General features: G+C 43.9%; 1 protein-coding gene across 2 annotated transcripts in view; it reads left to right on the top strand.

Annotated features, from left to right (window-relative positions):
* Positions 1 to 201: 201 nt before the first annotated feature.
* Positions 202 to 20,998, top strand: part of BAK1 (BCL2 antagonist/killer 1) — a 126,598-nt gene continuing 105,801 nt past the window's right edge. Inside the window, exon 1 of one of the 2 annotated variants that reach the window (XM_044286309.1) lies at positions 202 to 306. The gene's annotated coding sequence lies outside the window, so the exon portion shown is untranslated. Of the gene's footprint in view, positions 307 to 4,580; positions 4,668 to 20,998 lie in introns of those variants that run through there. The other variant, XM_044286310.1, reaches the window with a different exon arrangement.

The following is a 20,998-nucleotide window of genomic DNA, read 5'->3' as shown; positions in this document are numbered from 1 at the left end:
ATTTTATCAGGAAATTAAAATTTTAATAAAGTAATTATTAGTGTAGATTATCTTTAAAGTAATATAAGCCTGGTTTATATTAACACTTAATTTGCTGTAAATACCGTGTACAGTATTTCATTTATAGCTATTTCTTTATAATTGGGTTATAGTCACACCGACAGTTTTCATTTTTGTGCCTTACATGAGTTATATATTTCAGGATCCTTGGAGTACGTTGAACCCTTCCCTCGGTCTTGTTCCATCTATAAGTCATGGCAAATGGAGGTGGAGATAATACTAATGCAGCTGTAGTTGAGGAAGAAGGTGAGTCAGCAATCAAAACATGCATAACATAATGTAGGTTATATAAACACTTACCGTACATAGACAGGCAACATGTTAGGCCAGGTTCACATCTATGTGATCTATAATCTGTATCTGTTTAGTAACATTTTTGGTCTGTCTAAAAGCCGGCATAGCAGGAAATCGGCCAGTTTACCTCTGGATCCCATTATAGTGAATGGGGACCCGACGGTGCACGGTGGTTTCCGGCTATGCCAGATACGATGAACTCTGGCAGTCTGTTCCTCTGCCGGAGTTCATAGCACAGATCTGAATCCAGCCTTGTTTTCAAGCTAAACTGCTATTTAAAGTGAAACATATACTTTGTAACGTTGTGCTGATGAGTTATAATAAGTCAGTTTTAAAGCATTTAAATATTTTCATGTATTGTCATATCTACATTTACAGTAGGAGTATACCAGAAGTGGATCCAAAACAAGGAGATTTAAACACTTTTCCTTTCATATTTTATTTTTATTTGGTGGTTTATTTAAAGAGAACCCGTTGCCTTTCCAGACATTCCCTGTAAAAAAAAAAAAAAAAGTTGTATGTTTCAAGTGTTTTTACATACAAGATTATTGTAATATAGTTTTTTCCTGCCATATTAGAAGTTACAGTATATGTAAAAGCTCAAGAAAAAATCCCCATGCTGTGCATGGTCCATCTTAATACAAATTCCAGTGACCTCAAGATTCTGCAAAAAAAACAAAAAACGCATATAGAAGAATGTATTATTTTTGTACACCAGTTTTCTGGCATACAAAAGGCATCATTTTTGGCATAAGTTACAGTGGCTATGTGGTTTGCATTGCTGCCTTGCAGCACTGGGGTCCTAGGTTCGAATCCGTATTATGGAGTTTGTAGTTTCCTCCCCGTGTTTGCGTGGATTTCCTCTTGGTACTCCAGTTTCCTCCCACACTCCAAAGACATACTGATAGGAAACTGTCTGTAAAGCGCTGCGGAATATGTCAGTGCTATATAAGTATAATAAATAAGTCCTATTTTATACTCTCTCGACACTTTTACAAAAAATGAGCATGTAGCCCAGTGGGATGTCCTCAGCCCAACTAATTTATCAATATGCGAAAAGATGACAGCATTCCATGTTCACACGAAGATTCTTCTTTATTTATGTTATATCCATCACAACAGCAATGCAACTTCTCAACCCCTAGGGGTTTATCACATGTGGACCAGAAAAATGGTGCAAATTAGACCAGAAATCTACGAGGTCATTTATTATACTGAAATATACCTATAATAGGCATATTTCAGGTGCAGATGGCAGGGCAACTTTACCCCGCTCATGCCAGTCTAAAAGTGTGGGCGTGGCGGCAGCAGGCCCATCTCATTCATCATTTTCTACGCCTATTTTAAGCGTAGAAAATTGTCTAAATGTGAGACAGTTAGGAATCTGTCTTACATTTAGAAGTGGCGCTGGAATGCGCCGAAGTTATGGAGAGGCCTGTGCCTCTTCATAACTTCGGCAGATCCTCTGCCAGCACATGGTCCTAAGACGCCAGTCTTAATAAATGTGCCCCTATGTCTTTAGCCTTTCAGGACATTGAAGAGGAAAAATAGCAGCTGTGCCCACATAGTGCTCCCACACAGTATTATAACCCCACAGTGTCCCTTACACAGTATTTATGCACTAATAGTGCTCCCAACAGTAGTTATGCCATCATATTGTCCCCACACCGCAAGTCATGCCCCCATAGTGCCCCTATACAGTTGTCATGGCTCAATAGTGACCCTGCACAGCAACTTATGCCCTCCATTGTGCCTCTACACAGTATCTTTTCCCCCCATAGTGTTCCGCCACACAGTAGTTATGCCTGCATAGTGCCTCCACAAAGTAGTCGTGCCCCCACACAGTAGTCATGCCCCCATAGTGCCTCCTATAATGTTACTTAGTTTTCAGCTAACTGAGCAGACACTCTATGGTGTAGATGAGGAGGACATTAGCAGTATGGAAGACTGGGAAAGTGAGGTAGGTAGCTGGATTACATTTAAAAAGCGGAGTAGAGGGAAGAGTGCCAGAAAGGCTAGCCCTGATCTGACACACCTCACAAGTTTTCAATGTCACTGTTGCAGCAAGACACTTCCTCTGTCAGCCCTGGAAATGTCCGTTTCAGTAAGCAGAGGACCAGGAGAACTGGTCAGGCCAGACAGGTGCTGGTAGTGGGAGACTCCTATTCTTATGGGTACACATAAGACAATTTGTCGCAAAGACAGGACTCATAAATGGTGTGTTGTTTTTGTGGCCCTCAACAGGGAAGGTGCGCTTTTTTGGGGGGGAGAGATGCCTAGATGGTTGGAGGAATGTTTAAACTAGGGACTGGAGGGGGGTGGGGGGTAATTAATAGGGGTGTAATGGAGGCAGGGACTAGAAAAGATACAAACTGTGTAGGGTAAAAAAAAAACTTTTACTTGTATGTATACTAATACCAGAAGCCTGACTAATAAAACTGGTGAACTGGAATTAGTAATTAGCAGCAATTTTTTTGCCAAATCCTACTTGGCAGTTTATGACTACATGTGATGTGTTTATGTAAACTGCAAAATCAGGCTGAAAAATATTGAGGGTTGTTTGACTTTTAATCCTTGCTGTGTTACAGGAAAAATGAATCCAAATGGAAAATCTGGAAAAAAAATGAAAATGTCAAATTTCACCTCAATTTTCCGTTAATTCTTGTCCGTTAATAGTTAACAAAGTTTGCAAAATCAGTTTTGTAAAATCAATGTGTAGTTTATAAAATTCGGTCATTTATGGGTGGTTGCTGTTATGCAAGTCCCACAAAGTGACTTCTTAACTGAATTGTTCCTTTAAAAAGTGGGTTTTGGAAACATTCCAGAAAATGTTAGAGTGCTTCTAAAATTCTAAGCCTTTTAAAGTCTTAACAAAATAAAATATTTACAAAACGATGGCAACATAAAGACATATAGACATAAAGACATATAAGGAATGTTAAGTAGTAAATGTTTTATGAGGTATCACTCTCCATCTTAAAAGCAGAGAAATAAAAATTTCAATTTTTTTTTCTTTTTTTCAAAATTTGTGGTAAATGTTGTATTTTTTATTTATTTTTTATAATAAAGGTGAAACATATTGATTCAAATTTACCACTATTAAAAAGTACAATGAGTCATAAGAAGACAGTCTCAGAATAGCTTGGATAAGTAAAAGTGTTCCAAGTTATTACCCCATAAAGTGACACATGTCAGATTTACAAAAATCAGCCTGGTCCTTAAGGTGAAAACTGGTGTTAAAGGCTTCTTTATGAATAATCTTTTGTGGCTTACCCTCCTTGTGAAGGTAGTCAATGACGGTCTCCTCCACATGATTATGTAGCCTACTGAAACAGACTGAGGGACCAGGAAAACTTGGCAGATGTTTTGTGTTGATTAGCTGATTCAAATTTGACACCACGAGTCTACAATATTGAACATTTTCACAATATTCTAATTTTCTGAGATACTGACTGTTGAATTTTCATTAACAGCAAATAGGTAAACGATTGAATCTATATAATATGAGTTTCACTTTTTGAACTGTATTACTAGAATAAATTAACATTTCTATGATATACTAATTTATTATTATTAAAATTCTAATTTTTATTGAGATGCACCTGTAGTTATGCCCACATTGTGCCTCCTCACAGTAGTTAAGCTCATATTGTGCCTCCTCACAGTAGTTAAGCTCATATTGTGCCTCCTCACAGTAGTTAAGCTCATATTGTGCCTCTTCACAGTAGTTATGCTCACATTGTGCCCCCTTACAGTAGTTATGTTCACATTGTGCTCCCTTTACACTAGGAATGCCCACATTGCACCCCTTCACAGCAGTAATGCCTATATTGTGCTCCCTCATAGTCATAATACCCACATTGTGCCCCTTCACAGTAGTTATGCCAACATGGTGGAAGGAATTAGGTGGACATGATTTAAACTTAAACAATGCACTCTTTGCTTGACTCACGTGGGGTAACAAGCCTCTCCCTCTGGCTTGAATTTCACCTAGCTCTCAGAGTTGCAGCAATGAAGACGGCTGTATCTGCAGTTATCAGCATAGTTGTATCTTCATGTGCTGTTGTATCACACAATGTGGATCATTTACGAACAGTTTAACACCTATTTTTGAAGCAAATTTGTTACACAACCCCATTTTTGAAACTTTTTACACACTTGTGCCAAATATTTGTTGCATGGGCCTTTTTACGTTGCGGGTGTAAAAGTTCATATATATTTTGCAGGCGCAAAAGATGTGCCTAATTTATGAAGATGCCCATGCCCCATCATAAATTAGAATTATCTTCCGGCAGGAACTCCAGCGTAAAAAGGTAAAAAATGATGGTCTTAATAAATAACCCCCAATGTGCACAGTGTCTAACAGGTGTTTTCCCCAGTCGTCTCCATGACACCACATCCTAAGACTGACTTCCTCTGATAGGATAGGAAAAACACAAAGGTTGAAATCCGACCCCCTCCCCTCCATCACCAGTGTTTTTCCTGTCCTACCAGGAAGGAAGACTGGAGAGGTGCATGAAGGCTCACATGGGGCCTACCTTACTAATGAAGAGTCAGGCCAAGGTTGGATCCGTAGGTCGGTTCTCCCTCCTCTCATGGTGGCCTGGGCTCAGGCACCATTAGCTGGTGACCCCTGAGAAATGTCCTCCTGCGGCAGTCCCATAGGACTTCATGCAGTGGAGGCAATTTGGCAACCAAAGGGCCGTTGTGATGAGCTCCCTCCGGCTGCCGAAGTGTGACGTCAGATGCTGGGGGTGAACTGGACATTGGGACGTTACTTCCAGGTCCTTGAAGGTCACAGGAGCATAGAAGACCCCAGGACCTGCATAACGGCACCCGGACAACAAAAATTTATCCCCAGTGGTGGACGCTGTATACTTGGTGGAAGGGTGCGCTTTGAATATGAGTGCCCCTACCATGCCGGGCTCTGGAGCTTAGTCTGCACCAATCCAGGGAGTTGAGTAGCCTGGTATCAGGCCACTGTCTATATTGATATGTATAATAATGGGTTGACTGATCCTTCTCTCCCTTGCATGTTTTAGGGAGAAAAGGATACATCCTCAGCTCCTAAAAAAATTAGTAAATGTTGAATATGTTATAAGCACTTACCCAGTACTGGAATTAAGCCCTTAATTCGAGGACCAGAATAGGATATGTTCTATGTTTTGTGCAACTGACATACAGAAGTGGAAAGCACATGGATGACGTCCATGTGCTTTCCGTATCCATATATCCTTTCTGCAAAAGACAGAAAATGTCCTATTTGTTAGCATACAAGGTTTGTATTGTATAAGCAACAACCACTGTATGTCATTGCTATATGCCTAGTGTATTGTATGTTCACTAGATGGCAGTTAAGTGCTCGTGCATTTACCGAGCAGAGGTCAGTTAGACCTAAAAGACTGTCTGCCTGTTCTTTGTTTAGCCTCAGAAAGTATTTCTAACACTATTCGGGTCCTCAAAATGTGGAACTCAAACACAATAAAGTCAATGGGTCTGCAAAAAAATGTGGATCTTACATGGATGGTATTCTTATTTTATGGATCTGCGATTCACAGACTGCAAAACGGATACGTTCGTGTGCGTTAGGCCTTAGATACACACTTCAGCAGGCAGTATCACACATAATAATCTTTGATACAGAAATAGACTGTATCGCAGATGATAGTTTTAGATGCACAACACACCAGACATTATCATTCAAGATAATATTAAATGCACCACTAAGCAGGCAGTATCACACACAACAGACTATGTTACAGGCTCAGCAGATTGTTTCGCAAATGATAGGATTATATACAGATGTGTTTTGATGTGCTAGTTTATTTAAGCTGTTTATTGCACTCTGAAGATTTTGAGGGAAGAGTCTGTGTCATGTCAGTGATGTGATGCAGCAAGAGACAACTAAGAAATGGCAATAAGCGGGACACTGGGTCAGTGGGGTTGCTATGCAGAGGGTCAGTTTTATATGTGTATAAGTTCGTGACGCCAGTTGCAGCTTGCGCAGGTACTGTAGCAGGGCCCTTTTAAGTTGGAATAGCTCATACCAGGTGAGGAATGCCAGAGGGGGATAATGTCTTTATGCAGTGTCAACGGTGTATCCTACCTTGGTATGGCTGGACTCCTGTATCCCAGCTCACATGCAACAAAATGAGTGCTGTTAATAGGAGTTTTGATGGAATAATTAAGATCCAGACAGGGAATATCGCCCAACTCGTCTTTACTTAATGCAGCTTTAAATCCATACAAGTTACAGCTTCAGTCTTGGGTCCCAGCAGGTTTTGGAAATATGTGGCAGGAATTTATATATATATAGCTGTAACGGACCGTTTCAGCAGACAAGGGGTTAAAATCCATTTAGGCGATATGCCCCTTTCTGAGAGACAGGCACAGCTACTGCAGAACACCAAACTCCCGAACTGGATACAAAATAACACTCAACTGGAACCTCGCGAATAGCTGCTAGCAGACGAACAGGAAAAGCATACAGTCAGCTTACACTCCTGGCAATCAGTCTCCAACAGCATACAGGGAATCCCCCCAATGACGAGACAAGGCTCCGTGTTGAGGGTCAGCAGTGGTCTGACTGTACTTCAGATACAGCCTCTTTTATTCATAAAAAACAAACATGGTACTGCCCACAGGGTTTTGAAATCCAACCAATCAATATCTTACAACACACACAATGCAAGTACAGCAACCAATCGCTCACGCCCCCTAGAGGACCAGAAGGGAGACTGCGACACAGAACAGATACAACACATCCCCACAATGCATCATGGTTTCCTCCTCTCTGTCCCGGAGACGACCGAGGGCAATCCAATTATCTCTCAGGACAAAGGGGAGATCACCAATACACATGTGGAGACAACAGGACAGACATCACCATTTAAACTCACAATGGGACAATGGGACAATAGAAACACACCCAGCATATTCCTCCCAAGCTGACAAGTTACACTTGTTATAAATTGCTACAACTTTGTGAGATTACATTGTCCATACATATAACTTACATCAATTTAAACAGTATAACTTGGGGACAAACCTATCCAAAATTCACTTGAATAGGTTCAGGGGTTTAAAAGTTAGCAAAAGTATCTCAAAGGGCCCTAATCCTGGGGCAAGAGGCTGGCAAACCGTGGCGAGGTTGGTTTCACCACAATAGCAAAGAAAGGTTCGCAGCACTCCTTGAAAGATAAAATGTGCTCTTTTATTCACACATATCAAATGACAACGTTTTGGTTCTCTCACAGAACCTTTCTCAAGTCAGGTGAAACATAAAGTGCAATAGTGCCAATATAAATACATAGTAAGGTTGTTACCAATCAATTCATCAACCAATACAAAAATGGTACACTCCCCTTTTGTGGACATATAACAATTCACTCATCTGTGACTCATATCCATGTAAACAGGCTAACAAGCCCATTCTACATATATCATAGTGCTATAACCGTGCTATATAGTCATAGTGTATGTTTAAAGTGCCAATAATAATAAAGTGCACAGTGCATAAAAATTCCTAATTTCTATACCTTGCTGGGGGTATATATACAATAAGCTGAATAGATGGCTGGCGTCTTGTCTCGTGTAGGTACGCGGTGCCTCTGCGCGTCTCGTCCTCGCCACTACGCTTGTGCCAATCACTCACCAGCTGTTCGGCCGCACACAAACTATATGCGTCACCAACAGGCGAGGTTAAAGCGCCGTGGCGTACTGCGTCACTCACGACCCGTGCATCACGTGCCGGCACGTTCGTAAACGCATCAGCCAGCGTCACTTCACTTATCATTTCTGCCATTTTACAGCAGGGCAATCTTTTGGGCAATACCTCTATATACCATCCTACCCATCACCATTACTTTCTATAGCCCTAATTGCCATCCCAGCAAGTTAAGATAACAATGCTGCTACACAGTTAAACAAGTAACATAATCGATCATATTATAGTGTAATTAAACAGTATGATTTTCCACGGGATTCACCCAATACAGCGTTCTGGACATACAAGAAGAATGGACAACAGAGACAGGGTATTAACCCACCATCCCCTCTGTTACCCTAAATTTGACATTTAGTGCTTTCGGTTTCAAAGTGTCCAAACAGAAGATCCATCTGAGCTCATTTTTCTTTAAAACAGTTAGCCTATCCCCTCCTCTTTCTAATGGTTTAACATGATCCAAGATCATAAATCTCAAATCACTTTCTTTATAAATCTTCTCCACAAAATGTTTTGAAACCGGTAGATCTTTTATTTCTAATAGATTGTCTGTGGTTATTCAACCTCGTTTTCAGATCACATGTGGTTTCACCCACATAAAGCTTTTTGCAAGGGCACCATAGCACATAAATTACCCACTATGAATCACATGTGAGATAATATTTAATATTGAATATCTCTCCCATTTCGGGATGCGTGAATGCAGACCCCTTATGCCTGAGTCTGCAATTCACACACCCCAAACAGGGGAAACATCCTGTACATTTCGTTTTTAAAAAAGTTTGTCTTAATTGACTTTTCTCTGGAACTTTGGAGTGCCCCACTTTGTCCCTGATATTCCTTGCTCTTTTGTATGCCATCATAGGCGGTTCCTTAAAGGCCGCTATGGTAGGATGACCGCTGCTTAATATTCCCCAATGACGCCTAACTATGCGCTCTATATTTGGACTTAATTCATTATAAAATGACACAAACGGTAACCTCTCACTAGCCTGTTTTGGTTTAGTAGCTAACAACTCTTCTCTGGACATGCCTCTCACTTTATCAGCATGTCTTTTCACCAGATTTCTGGGGTATTCCCTATTCACAAACGATGAGCATTTGACTAAATGGTAGCTAACTCCTTACTCTGAGCATTTGACTAAAAGGTAGCGAATTTATCATTCTTCTTGGATGTCCACTTGCAAAATGTAACAATGTGTTCTTATCAGTGGGGTTTATATTCAAATCCATGTGTATTTGTTCATCTTCTACATAAACCTGGGTATCAAGATACTGCACCCGGTCCACCGATGCCGTTAATGTAAACTGGATCTCCTTATCCAAGGAGTTCAAGTGTACATGAAAGTCCATCAGTGCGTCCATGGTGCCGGTCCAGATAAGGAAAATATCATCTATGTATGTCCACCACGTCAAAACTTGGTTGAATTGGGGAGATACATAGACAAGACGTTCCTCAAATGACCGCACAAATATGTTTGCATAGGTGGGTGCGGCGTTGGACCCCATCGCTGCGCCCACCATCTGCAAATAGAACTGTACTTCGAACACAAAATAATTGTTCCGCAGCGACAGCTCCAATAGTGTCAAAATAAACTGGCGAGTATGGGCTGGATACTGCGAATCATGCAGCATCTCCGCGACTGCCAGTAAGCCCTTTTCATGATTGATCGAGGTATACAGTGATACAATGTCAAAAGACGCTAATATAGCCCCCTTCGGGATCCGTATCCCTCTCAATTTGGTGATGAAGTCTCCAGTGTCCCTGATATATGATTTAGCACCCATGGCATATTCTCTTAATACTTTGTCAAGAAAGACATTAATATTTGAGAAAATCGAGTTCCTGCCAGAAATTAGAGGCCGTCCCGGAGGGTCTTTTTAACCTCTTATGTATTTTGGGTAATACATATATAGTTGGGGTAACGGGAGACTTCACCACCAAAAACTCCTTAAGTTGTTTGTCAATAATGCCCTTTTCCTCTGCCAAACTCAACTGAGCCTCTATTTTTCTGACAATCTCAAACCTGGGGTCCTTACCCAATGGTTTGTACACACCAGGTTCTGCTAATTGTCTGTGTATCTCCTTTACATATTGAGAGGTGTCCATGACCACGATCCCACCCCCTTTGTCAGCGGGTTTTATGGTGAGATCGGGGTTCATGGACAGACTCTCTAGGGCAGACATTTCTTGCACAGTGATATTTGGTTTTACAAATGCATCAGATTTAGTTTTTCGCCTTAATAAAGCAATATCTCTTTTCACTGCCTCAATAAAACATTCCAGGGCATGTGAATTCACAATGGGAAAAAAAGTCACTTTTTAAATGTAAACCAAATTGTCTCAATGTTAAACCCATCTCTGATGAGACAGCCTCATCTGCAATAGAAGTATCAGTGGAACCAGAGTCGAACCACACCCTCAGTCCAAGATTCCTGAAGAGGCGGTTCAAGTCCAGTTCCAGCTGAAACCAATCAGGCTTAGCCTGTGGACAAAAGGAGAATCCTTTATTCAAAACTCTCAATTCATGTTCAGTCAATATATGTGAAGAAATGTTTACCACTACATTCTTCTCTATTTCTTCTTGGCATTCATTTGTCTGGAATTGTTGGTCCTCGTCAATCTTTGAGCTCTCGTTTTTCCCAGATCTTCTGTGTCTTCGACCTCCTCTTCTTGTGGGGCATCTCCCATATTGTAATGTGCTCCTAAAAAAGTCCCAGAAGGAGTAACATTGCTGTTCTCATTTATTATATCTCTATTGCTCACCCATTTCTTCATATCCTTATTCTGTCTGGGTATCTTTCTTGGAATTATGTTCCTGACGGCATGCCAGGGTTGTTCCCAAGTATAAACATGGCCAGACTTGTAAGCACTCTGATCTCTGTGCCACTTAGACCTCTTGATCTCCTCAAGGTCTTTTCGCATCTTCTCCAAAAATGCCTGTTGTTTTATCAGAAACGCTTCAGCATCGTTGGTAGTCAAAATAGATTTAAGCTGATGTTCGGCCTCCTGTAGTTTACATTTCAATGCAGCCATTTCTTTCTTTGAAAATTCAATGTTTAATAACATAACATCCATCGAATATTTGTTTGCAATAGCTTCAAATCGTGATCTAAAATCAATATCTTGTGAAAACATATTGGGTATTAGGTGGGAGCGCATTCCCCTTGGTATGCGCTTATTTTTATAATATTGCGCTAGTAAGCAAATGCAGCTCAATGGATACCAACTTCTTCGTGATACTTTCATAGTCCCTTTTTATGTTAATAGCCGAGGGAACATTGAGGAAGGCAGCGTCCCCCTCCACATTGCCCATAATCCTCTGTATATCCACATCGCTGTATGAAAAGACATGTGCGTCAATGTCCCTTTGTTGAAAAGTACTACCTTGTATTTTGGTAGGATTGGGTGCAGAGCCTTCAATCGTAAGTAGATCCGTAATGAAACTGTGGCAGCACTCCCTTGAGAACTTGTGTAGAATGTAGGGTGCTCGCGATAGTCCCTCGACTCAGGACAGCAAACAGCAAAGAAAGGTTCGCAGCACTCCTTGAAAGATAAAATGTGCTCTTTTATTCACACATCAAATGACAACGTTTCGGTTCTCTCACAAAACCTTTCTCAAGTCAGGTGAAACATAAAGTGCAATAGTGCCAATATAAATACATAGTAAGGTTGTTACCAATCAATTCATCAACCAATACAAAAATGGTACACTCCCCTTTTGTGGACATATAACAATTCACTCATCTGTGACTCATATCCATGTAAACAGACTAACACGCCCATTCTACATATGTCATAGTGCTATAATCGAGCTATATAGTCATAGTGTATGTTTAAAGTGCCAATAATAATAAAGTGCACAGTGCATTAAAATTCCTAATTTGTATACCTTGCTGGGGGTATATATACAATAAGCTGAATAGATGGCTGGCGCCAGCCATCTATTCAGCTTATTGTATATATACTCCCAGCAAGGTATACAAATTAGGAATTTTAATGCACTGTGCACTTTATGCACTGTGCACTACACTACTTTCACCGTTTATTGCTCGGTCATGCAACTTACCACCCAAATGAATTTTACCTCCTTTTCTTCTCGCTAATAGAGCTTTCATTTGGTGGTATTTCATTGCTGCTGACATTATTTTTACTTTTTTTGTTATTAAACGAAATTTAACGATTTTTTTGCAATGACATTTTTCACTTTAAGTTGTAAAATTTTGCAAAAAAAACGACATTCATATATACATTTTTCACTAAATTTATTGTTCTACATGTCTTTGATAAAAATAATTGGTTTGGGTAAAAAAAATTGGTTTGGGTAAAAGTTATAGCGTTTGCAAACTATGGTACAAAAATGTGAATTTCCGCTTTTTAAAACAGCTCTGACTTTCTGAGCACCTGTCATGTTTCCTGAGGTTCTACAATGCCCAGACAATACAAACACCAGACAAATGACCCCATTTTGGACAGTAGACACCCTAAGGTATTCACTGATGGGCATAGTGAGTTCATAGAACTTTTTATTTTTTGTCACAAGTTAGCGGATGATTCATTTTTTTATTTTATTTTTTTCTTACAAAGTCTCATATTCCACTAACTTGTGACAAAAAAAATAAAAAATTCTAGGAACTCGCCATGCCCCTTACGGTATACCCTCAGGTGTCTTCTTTCCAAAATGGGGTCACTTGTGGGGTAGTTATACTGCCTTGGCATTTTAGGGGCCCATATGCGTGAGAAGAAGTTTGCAATCAAAATCTGTAAGAAATGACCAGTGAAATCCAAAAGGTGCTCTTTGGAATGTGTGCCCCTTTGCCCACCTAGGCTGCAAAAAAGTGTCACACATCTGGTATCGCCGTACTCGGAAGAAGTTGGGGAATGTGTTTTGGGGTGTCATTTTACATATACCCGTGCTGGGTGAGAGAAATATCTTGGCAAAACACAACTTTTCCTTTTTTTTTTATACAAAGTTGGCATTTGACCAAGATATTTATCTCACCCAGCATGGGTATATGTAAAATGACATCCCAAAACACATTGCCCAACTTCTCCTGAGTACGGCGATACCAGATGTGTGACACTTTTTTGCAGCCTAGATGCGCAAAGCGGCCCAAATTCCTTTTAGGAGGGCATTTTTAGACATTTGGATCCCAGACTTCTTCTAACGCTTTCGGGCCCCTAAAAAGCCAGGGCAGTATAAATACCCCACATGTGACCCCACTTTGGAAAGAAGACACCCCAAGGTATTCAATGAGGGGCCTGGCGAGTTCATCGAATTTTTTTTTTTGTCCCAAGTTAGCGGAAAGGGAGACTTTGTGAGAAAATACAAAAAAAATAATCAATTTTCTCACAAAGTCTCCATTTCCGCTAACTTGGGACAAAAATTTCAATCTTTCATGGACTCAATATGCCCCTCACGGAATACCTTGGGGTGTCTTCTTTCCGAAATGGGGTCACATGTGGGGTATTTATACTGCCCTGGCATTTTAGGGGCCTGAAAGCGTGAGAAGAAGTCTGGAATATAAATGTCTAAAAAATTTTATGCATTTGGATTCCGTGAGGGGTATGGTGAGTTCATGTGAGATTTTATTTTCTGACACAAGTTAGTGGAATATGAGACTTTGTAAGAAAAATAAAATATCTATTTCCGCTAACTTGTGCCCAAAAAAAATTCTAAATGGAGCCTTACAGGGGGTGATCAATGACAGGGGGGTGATCAGGGAGTCTGTATGGGGTGATCACCCCCCTGTCATTGATCACCCCCCTGTAAGGCTCCATTCAGACGCCCGTATGTGTTTTGCGGATCCGATCCATGTATCCGTGGATCCGTAAAAATCATACGGACGTCTGACCGGAGCCTGACAGGGGGGTGATCAATGACAGGGGGTGATCAGGGAGTGTATACGAGGTGATCACCCCCCTGTCATTAATCACCCCCCTGTAAGGCTCCATTCAGACGTTCGTATGTGTTTTGCGGATCCGATCCATGTATCCGTTTATCCGTAAAAATCATATGGACGTCTGAATGGAGCCTTACAGGGGGGTGATCAATGACAGGGGGGTGATCAGGGAATCTATATGGGTGATCACCCGCCTGTCATTGATCACCCCCCTGTAAGGCTCCATTCAGACCTCCGTATGTGTTTTGCGGATCCGATCCATGTATCCGTAAAAATCATACGGACGTCTGAACGGAGCCTGACAGGGGGGTGATCAGGGAATCTATATGGGTGATCACCCGCCTGTCATTGATCTCCCCCTGTAAGGCTCCAATTAGACGTCCGTATGTGTTTTGCGGATCCGATCCATGTATCCGTGGATCCGTAAAAATCATACGGACGTCTGAACGGAGCCTGACAGGGAAGTGATCAATGACAGAGGGGTAATCAATGACAGGGGGTGATCAGGGAGAGTATATGAGGTGATCACCCCCCCTGTCATTGATCACCCCCCTGTAAGGCTCCATTCAGACGTCTGTATGTGTTTTGCGGATCCGTTCCATGTATCCGTGGATCCGTAAAAATCATACGGACGTCTGAACGGAGCCTGACAGGGGGGGTGATCAATGACAGGGGGGGTGATCAGGGAATCTATATGGGTGATCACCCGCCTGTCATTGATCACCCCCCTGTAGGGCTCCATTCAGACGTCCGTATGTTTTTTGCGGATCCGATCCATGTATCCGTGGATCCGTAAAAATCATACAGACGTCTGAACGGAGCCTGACAGGGGGGGTGATCAATGACAGGGGGGGTGATCAATGACAGGGGGGGTGATCAATGACAGGGGGGGTGATCAATGACAGGGGGGGTGATCAATGACAGGGGGGTGATCAGGGGTTCATAAGGGGTTAATAAGTGACAGGGGGGTGTAGTGTAGTGTAGTGTAGTGGTGTTTTGTGGTACTTTACACAGCTACCTGTGTCCTCTGGTGGTCGATCCAAACAAAAGGGACCACCAGAGGACCAGGTAGCAGGTATATTAGACGCTGTTATCAAAACAGCGTCTAATATACCTGTTAGGGGTTAAAAAAATGCATCTCCAGCCTGCCAGCGAACGATCGCCGCTGGCAGGCTGGAGATCCTGTCTCTTACCTTCCGTTCCTGTGAATTCGCGTGCCTGTGTGCGCGCATTCAAAGGAAGTCACGGCTCTCGCGAGATGACGCGTATATGCGTCACTCTGCGCAGAGCTGCCGCCTCCGGACTGCAGATCTGAGTTAGGCGGTCCGGAGGCGGTTAAAATGATGGGCACTGTGGAGTTCACTGTTAAAAGGCGGGCCTTGTGGAGGTCATTGTTAAAGGGGCAGGCATTGTAGAGGTCACTGTTAAAGGGGCGGTCACTATTTAAGGGATGGGCAATGTGGAAGTCACTGTTAAAGGGGTGGGCACTGTGGAGTTCACTGTTAAAGGGGCGGGCACTGTGGAGGTCACTGTTAAAGGGGCTGCCACGGGGGGCATGGCCAACTGCCGGCATGAGAGCACGCGTTTGAGAGCAGCTCCGCTTACCCTCTACAATCCTGCACCATCCTGACAAACTGCCGACTCCAGGCACAGAGTGGATTGTGTAGACGCAGGAGGAGACCCCGCACACAGATTATGGGGCCCAACAAAGCACAGACAGCAGCTGAGAGGCTGAAAGAGTTCGCCAGATCTGAGGCCCAAAATGGCGCCGCGACTGCAACTCCAACGCGCGCTGCAGTCACCCGCGGGCAGGCTGCCCAGCAGGCAGAGGCTGAGGACAATATCGAGCCAGAGTTTACCCTCAAAGCTGCCTACGATCAGCTGCTGGTGGCGATATCATCATGCCAGTCCTCGCTCCCCGGGAAGCTGGAGGAGGTGAGAGTGGATGTCAGCCTGCTCCGCCATTATATGCAGCAACTGTGGGATCGGGTCAAGACTACTGAGGACTGGGTGTCTGCCCTGGAAGACCTGACCAGACCGATGGAAGGGAGAGTGCAAGAATTGGAGCAATCAGTGGGTCAGTGGCAACAGAAATGCGATGACCTGGAAAATAGATCACGTCGCAATAATGTGAGAATCCTGGGCCTACCTGAGAAAGCTGAGGGCAGAGATCCGGCGGCATTCTTGGAGACCTGGTTTAAGGAGCAGTTCCCTGAGGCGCCCTTCTCTCCTACGTATGCGGTGGAGAGGGCCCATCATGTTCCAGCCAGACACCCCCCACCCGGGGCTCCCCCAAGACGACTCCTGGCGTGCCTTTGGAATTGGAGGTATCGCGACCTTATTCTTAGCCAGGCTAGGAGCAAGCAGGATATCATGCATGATAATGCAAGGGTCTCCCTATTCCCAGATTTCTCGGCCGATCTCCAGAAGAGGAGGGCCACGTTCGTGGAGGTTAAACTCCGTCTCCGGGAACTGAACCTACAGTACTCAATGGCCTATCCAGCTCGCCTCAGAGTAATAGACGGCGACAAAACAGTTTTCTTTAGCGATCCCAGGGAGGCTGAGGACTGGGCCTCGAGGAAGTCTGCGTGTCCTCCACAGCGTTGATCTACTCACCGTCTCTCCACAGCAAGTATTACTCATTCTCTCATGTCTATTACGGATGGGACTTGTCCTGTGACTCCCTGACTTTATTACGAGATATGGTGTTTTCCGGCCACGTTTTAAGAAGGCTGCTTCAGTTTGCTGGCTTCCAGGGAGGGCACACTTATTCCTTAGGGGCCTCTTTGAGTAAATTCGAGGACGCTATATCAACTTGTCCCACTATCTTGTGTTAAGGCTGGCAGTTTTTATGACTCAGCGGTAATGAAGAAAGGGGCACTACCTGTGTGGTAATAACACCTATCTACACTATGCAGGTCTCCGAGTTAAGGATCACTAAGTTAGTTGGTTCTGTACCTGACACACTCAGGTCACCTATGTTATTGTTATTTGTTGTGTTACTGCATGCTCAAGCTTACACTTTTCAAGTATGGCCGAATTCTTCCATGATGTTAGCAGAGGATCAACTGTATCATATGGTTCTGGTGTCTGCACTGTTGGTATATGTATTATGTGAGGGGATATAGGTCTTTGATTCAATACTAGTGTCACCATGGCCCCCTTGAGAGTGATGTCATGGAACGTGAGAGGTTTGGGCGACCCTAAAAAGAGGATTGCAGTGTTTTCCCAGATTAGATCCTTTAACCCACATATACTGGGTCTTCAGGAGACCCATCTCACCCCGGAAACGGGAAACAGGCTTAAAAAACCATGGGCCCAGCATTTTTTTGTGCCTACGGTAGCTCTCACTCCAGAGGAGTTGCCCTGCTGTTTCATAGAAGCCTCAGATGCGAGGTTCATCATTCAGTGGTGGACCCAGGGGGACAGTACATTTTCATATTTGCTCATATTGACTGTGTTCCCTATGTGATTGTTAATTTGTATAATTCACCTCCTGCATCTCTCTCCCTGTTGCAAGCAGTCGTGGGCTTCATGGCCAATTATCCCGCTGCCCGCTTCTTGTGTATGGGGGATTTCAACCAAGTGGAGAGCGAAGACCTGGACAGATTTAGCTGCAGGGCTGACAGAGGTGAGCTAGGTGGGGAAAACACCATCCTTGCTAGGATCTCCCAAGAGATGGGATGGATAGATATGTTGAGAGCCAGGAACCCACATACTAGGAAATATTCCTGTTTCACCCTCTCCAGAGGAGCTCTGTCTAGAATAGACTACCTATTCGGTAACTCCATAGTGTATACTGACCTGGTAGACATTCAGCATGGGCCAGTATACACTCCGATCATGCCCCGCTGCTGGCGGAGCTGGCAATCTCTACCGCACGGGCGGTAAAATGTGCATACAACCTTTCTGGTTTAACCGACAGAATCCCAGATCAGCTGAGCATGTTTTTTGAGGTCCAGGATGATTTTACTGATCCCTTACTGTTGTGGGAGACACTGAAGGCGTACCTCAGGGGGTGTCTTAAGTCCTCCATATCATATGTCAAGAGAGACGCACATCGCAGGGAGGATGATTTACATGCCAGTTGCAGGGAGGCTGAGAGGGAGTTTACTGAGATCCCCACTGAGGAGCGCAGGGTGGAGTGGATGTCTAGGGGAAGGCAGTACATGTTGGAAGAAAAGAGTAAGAGAAAACTTTTTTTCCTTTTAAGCAACAGTCGTTCGAAACAGGCAATCAGACTGGAAAGTTGCTTGCGCATATAGCGCGCACCAACACTATGGCTCCACCAGTACTTTGCTTATGAGCGGCTGATGGACGCATAGTGGAGACGGTGCAGGATATATTGAAATGCTTTCACATATTTTATGCGGATCTATACAGGTCGGCGGCTAGTTACTCGGGGCAGGAGCTAGAATTGTACCTCAGTGAGGTTTCCTACTCTCGGCTGAATGACCTGGACAGGGGTATTATGGAGGAGGATATCACTTTGGAGGAAGTGGAGAGAGCCATTAAGGAGTTACCGTCAGGGAAGGCTCCTGGTCTGGATAGCATTCCGGTGGAGGTGTATTCTAAGTATGGGGAGAGTCTGGGCCCACAGCTGTTGAAGTTATATAAAGCGGCGCACTCCTGCGGATCATTGCCGGACTTGATGTACAATTCCTCCATTGTTGTGATTTTGAAACCCGGCAAGGACCCGTTGGACTGCGGATCTTATCATCCAATTTCCCTTTTGAACTTGGACTATAAAATCCTGACTAGGATTCTAGCCAATAGATTGAACAAGGTGATCACGTCTGATTCTTTCTGACCAGTCTGGCTTTATGTCTGGGAGATCCACCTCCGATAACATTAGGAGAGCAGAAGTGATTGTGCAGGTGGGAGTTGCCGAGAAAGCAAGGTGGGCATTACCCTCCCTAGATACAGCTAAAGCTTTCACCTCTCTAGAATGGCCCTTCTTAACAGCTGTGCTGAGGAGCTTTGGCTTTGGTCCCAATTTTATTAGATTGATTGGCATTCTTTATAGTAATCCCTCTGCATGTATTCAGCTAAATGGTTCATACTCTGACAGGCTTTCCCTACTTAGGGGTACAAGGCAGGGCTGCCCGCTCTCGCCTCTGTTGTTCGCAATAGCGATAGAACACTTGGCCATTAGACTTAGACAGGATCCAATCTACACAGGGGTGTCTGTAGGAGGCAGGGAGGATAGGATAGGATTGTATGCGGATGACTTGATCCTGTTTGTCTGATCCGGAAGTGTCTCTCCCGAGAGCGATTGTAGTCATAGTCTTTTGGGCAATACTCTGGGTAACACATAAATTGGGGCAAGTCTGCCATTATGTCCCTATGGGAACACGACTGGCCGGAATGTCACCACAACCTGCCTGTAGTTGATAGGTTCAAGTATCTAGGGGTAATGATTACCAAGGTACCGCAGCTCTCATACGCTTTGAATATTGAACCCCCAGAATCCATGTTTCAAGATAAAGTAAGAACATGGTAGTCCCTCCCATTGTCAGTTATGGAAAGATTGAATCTGGTGAAGATGGTGCTGCTGCCCAAGGGTCTGTACCTGTTGTCCCACTCGTGTACTCCTGTCCCCCAAGGCTTCTTCAAGCGCATTCACGCTCTGATTGCAGCCTTTGTCTGGGGCAAATCCAGAAGAAAGCTTTCACTCTCGGTTCTTCAGAGATCAAAGCTGCAAGGGGGTGCTGCCCTTCCTGACTTTTTCCTATACTTTATAGCAAGCCAGATGAGATTTTGGAGGTACTGGTTCACTGAGGCTCCACGGCCTAACGCAGAATCCTATTTGCGTGACTATCTGCAGGTATCTACGTTGTGGCCTGTCCTAGAAGGCTCTTGTCATTTACAAAAGGGCACACTTCCATTTCACAAGCTAGCCCATCAGATATGGCAGGCGTCCAAACTGAATGCCTACAAGGATTTTCCCAGTGAAGTCCCCATATGGGATAACTGTATGTTCCCACACCTGTCACGGTTGGAAGGTGTGTCTGAGTGGAGGAGGTATGGGGTTCTAGTGTTGGGGGATCTATATGAGGGAGGGCAGCTGATCTCATTCTTGCAGATTCAGGAAAGATTTCTCGTGCCGCGTACCCTCTTCTACAGGTACCTTCAGTTGCGACATGCGCTGCAGGCCCAATTTCAAGGTGGGAATATGTGCATATCTAAGTACCCTATCATTGGGGTTTTGAAATGCCAGGGCCCTAGAGGGATAGTGTCAGCCCTCTACACATATTTGCTTGACTTTCGTATGCTGGTGACCCCGTTGGCTGTCGAGGACAGGTGGAAGTTGCTCATATCCTTTTTATCTTCTGGAGAGTGGGAGGAGGCTTTAATAGCCCTAACCAGAGTGTCCCCCTCTATTAACAACAAGATGATTCAGCTCTTTATTCTACACTGCAGCTATCTTATTCCCACTAGACTTTAAACGATGGGTAGGATTGACCAGAGTGAAACCCCACAATTGGTGGAGGATGCGGTAAAGAGCAGTGAGGCTGGCGTGAACGTCGATATTTTTGGTTTCTGCCCTTTTCAGGCACGGTTGTATGTCGTACATTAAACCAGCTGTATTACAACCAGTTCCCCAAGACAAAATGGAGGCTGTTGTGAAGGCTCTCAAGGAGGCTGATCTGCAGCATTGAGAGACAAACCTGCAGCAACGCGAGGCTAATAAGCAGCAGCAGGAGACTAACCAGTTGCTGCTACAACACGGCTTTGCAGACAGCAGGAGCAACCACGAGCGTCCACCATTCCCAGAAAGCAGTCTGTGCTGCGATTCCTAAGATGACCCCCGCAGACGACATCGAAACCTACCTGGCGATGTACGAGAAAGTGGCCATCAGGGAAGAGCTACCCCGAGACCAGTCTGCTGAGGTCGTCGCTCCATTCCTGGCATCCGATTCCCAGCGGGTGTATTTCTACTTGCCGGATGATCAAGCAAGACTGGGGGTGAATGTGCAGCATGCCAGACCTGCTGGGTATAGCGATAGTGAGGTC

The sequence above is a fragment of the Bufo gargarizans genome, chromosome 3 (assembly GCF_014858855.1).
Source record: "Bufo gargarizans isolate SCDJY-AF-19 chromosome 3, ASM1485885v1, whole genome shotgun sequence".
In the NCBI taxonomy this organism is placed as follows: domain Eukaryota; kingdom Metazoa; phylum Chordata; class Amphibia; order Anura; family Bufonidae; genus Bufo; species Bufo gargarizans.
Note: the sequence above shows the minus strand (reverse complement) of the source record. Positions and strands in the feature narration are given on the sequence as shown.